The sequence below is a fragment of the Macrotis lagotis genome, chromosome X, assembly GCF_037893015.1.
Source record: "Macrotis lagotis isolate mMagLag1 chromosome X, bilby.v1.9.chrom.fasta, whole genome shotgun sequence".
In the NCBI taxonomy this organism is placed as follows: domain Eukaryota; kingdom Metazoa; phylum Chordata; class Mammalia; order Peramelemorphia; family Peramelidae; genus Macrotis; species Macrotis lagotis.
In genome coordinates this window covers 619,188,270-619,191,995 of record NC_133666.1, presented here as the reverse complement: position 1 = coordinate 619,191,995, position 3,726 = coordinate 619,188,270, and positions in this window count along the sequence as shown.

Here is a 3,726-nt window from a genome sequence, read left to right as displayed (position 1 = left end):
GAGCATCCCAGAGAAGTTATCAAATTCTTCCTCCTATTCCACTATAGATTCCACTCACTGGCCATCTGAACTGTATAGTCTAGATTTATATAGTATTGGACAGGTCAAAATGGTATTTATCTAAATGCTTGTTGAAATCCAAACAATAGCTATTCTTAATCCACTTCCTTTTGTAGATGGATGGACCAATTATTTTGGGACTGATCACGGAAGTCTTTTCAGTATAGGTCTAGAATGAATCAGCACAATTTCTTTTGCAAATGAGAGCATCTAAAGGACTTAACCACAGACAGGAAATCCCTCCTTGAACTCTTTTATCATGCTGGTGAATACCTTTGGTGAACATACATTTTTCCTGTTTTAAGAGTCACCTAATGTTTGGTCGTTAGAATAGGGTTCTTTCTATTTTATCTTTTAGGGAATCTCAAATGATTTTGATGTATGAATGGGAGAGATTTTTTTTTTTTTGTAATGAAGCCTGTAATGTGGCATTTTATTTTATTGAGTCAAATACTTTCCCATAATCCACAAAAAAGCCTACTGGAATTTATAGCCTTTCTTTCAGTTAATTATAAAATGATAAAGATGAAATTCATTATTGAATAACACTTACTAAAACCTCTTTGCTTTTTTTTCACATTGAAGACTCCCTTTGCATTTGGATGACTTTCATAAAGATTTTATTAACTGTTGATGTTCTCTGGTAGACATTAATTCTGAACTATTTAAGTATATAATTGAAAATAAAAATGGGATATAGACACAATGAAATAATATCTATACCAGCTATCATAATTTTATCTAGTTTAAACTATAATTTTTCTTTTTCTTTTTAAAGATAAATTTTGTTATCATTTAATATCATATCACTGCAATTTTCCTCTCTCCCTTTTGCCCTCTCCATCTCAGATTAATACTTTTTAGAATAAAAAGAAAAAAGGAAGAGAAAAAATCAGTTAAACCAATCAATATATTGAGAAATTCTGGCAGTATATGCAATTTGCTACATCTTTGGACTCACCTCCTACCTCTGCAAAGGACCAAGGGAAACTTTCTTCTCACATCTCTTCTTTGAGGCCAACTTCGTTCTATGTAATTTAGCACCATTGATTTTTGATTGCTTTTTGATAGTAGGTCTTTCCATTTACTAAGCACAGTAAGGTAACTGACATAACCAGGAGACCAAAAAAGCCCAGAAAACTTATTAATCTTCAAATATATAACTCACTTGTCAGAGAGAGGGGTGGCTGCCAACTCTAACACCAGGTTAGAAAAGAAACTCATTTGAGCAATCTTACAAAGAATGATGATAGATAATTATAAATATTATTGCCTCATAATGTAGAGGTACTCGGCACTGAACAAAACAAGAATAAGGAAGGTGTGGCAAAATATCCAAATTAGTCATTCCAAGGACATTCAAGGAAGAAAATGAAAGAAGTATAAACAGAAGGAAAAGGAAAAGGAAAGCAAAAATTATATAATCAAATTGTTTTCTTCATCAAGAACAGTGAAATCACCTCTCTTGAACCTAACACTAAAGTCCTGGACTTGCTTGTAAAACAATTAGAAATGGCAGTAAAGATAGCAAGACATTGTGAGAACATTGAGCGACTAAGATACAAGTTATCCTTTATTCCTTTTTTTTTGTTGCAAATTATCTGAAGAAAGAGAAGATGTTAGAAATCATGGGGTGAGGAATCCCAGTCTATTAAATTCACACAGTTGGCTGTATAATCTCAGTAGCCAAGGAAACAGAGTGTTGTAACTTAAAAAAATTCTGTTATCTGTTCTTAAACTGAATAAATAAGAAAGAAGTTGCATAGGTGAATTGTAAAATACTGGACTAATGAAGTTAAAGAATGAATTTGAGGAAGAATCTAGCACCAAATTATTCTGCATGCAATTATTTTTATATAGTAACCTTTGCTCTACTTAGACTGTGAGCTGTTTCAGAGCAGGGGTTTTTTTTTTTTTTTTTGCTTTTTCATATTCCTAAGCATTTAACACAACCTGCAGTTATATATTTTAGCTGAACTTTTGTGGCTAACATTGCAAAACTTTGACTTCCCTCTCCATATCCTCTCCTCTCATTCTGTGACTGGGTTCACTTCATTTGTCAATCACATATTTCCTTCCTAATAGTTTTTTTTTTTACCATTTCTTTCCCACAAGTCCTCAGTGTTGTCCTTGATGAAACCTATTTATTCATGTTATGTGTCTGCTCCATTATTCTTTGGGTCATCTGTAATTTTAATTCTCTAGAAATTGTAGTGTTCTGGGACTGGTAACCATAGAACTTTACCAGAAGCATATTGGAATTAAGAAGATGAGCTTCTGTGTTAGGCAAATGGCTAATTTTCCAGAGACAATACAGCTGACTGCATTCATGTCAATTCTGGGCCCAGTTCAATGTCCATCTAATGGACCTGTTCGATATATATCTGTATGCACATATACACACATACAATACATAAACACATTGGAGAGAGTATGGGATTGTTTTATTCACAGATGATTGTGTAGACTCTGAAGCCAAGATGCAGCAAAGTATGGATTGATTCTCCACTGCTTCTGCTAATTTTAGTCTAATAATCAACTCCAAGAAAACACAAGTGCTGCACCAACCACCAGTACCATACCATCCATATGTGGTATACTCTTCAGGGCTATACACATGGATGATGAGGTTGGCACAGGCATTGCCAAAGCTAGCTCATTATTTGGGAGGCGCCAAAGGAAAGTATATAAAGAGAAGAGGTATTAGACTGACTACCAAACTGGAGGTTTACAGAGCTGTTGTGCTGACCTCATTGCCATATGCCTGTGAAACCTGGACAGTCTACCAGTGCCATGTCAGGAAACTGAATCACTTCTATTTGAATTGTCTTAGGAAGATTCTGAAGATCAGCTGGCAGGAGAAGATACCAGACACTGTGGTCCTTTCTTGAGCTAAATTGCCAAGCATTCAAACTCTAGTTTGCTCACAGAGACCAACTCCAATGAGCTACCCATAGTGTTCAAATGTATGCTTGCATAGAGGACTAATTTATAGACAACTGACGCAAGGCAAGCACTTCCATGGTGGTCAGAAGAAGTGATGCAAGGACACTTTCATGGTCTTTCTGAAGAACTTTGTAATTGGTTGTGAGACATGAGAGACTCTGGCATAGGACTGCCTAGTATCAGACCAGGTGCTGTGCCCCATGAGCAAAGCAGAATTGTAATAGGTAAAAAGCACCGAGATGCGCAAATTTAGAGAATCCACCCCAAATATTCACAAAGATTATTTGTGTCCAACCTGAAGAAGAACCTTCTGACTCATATTGGTCTGATCAGTCACAGTTGGACACCTTGTACCTTGACTCTAACATAGGGATGTCATTTTCGTTCTCTTTAAGAGTCAAGGACAATGGAGCAGCTAGGTGGTGTGGTGGATTGAGCATCAGACTGGAGTCAGGAGGACCTGAGTTCAAATCCAGCCTCAGACACTTAATAATTACTTAGCTCTGTGGCCTTGGGCAAGTCACTTAACCCATTGCCTTGTAAAAACAAAAACAAAAACAAATTAAAACCCCAAAAGAATTAAGGACAACAACCAACTCATCACATAAAACATATGCATGCATGTATGTATGTATATACATACATATGCAAATATACACATACAATTCTTATAAAAGTATATGCACATATATTCATATGTATATATATGTAAATATGCAC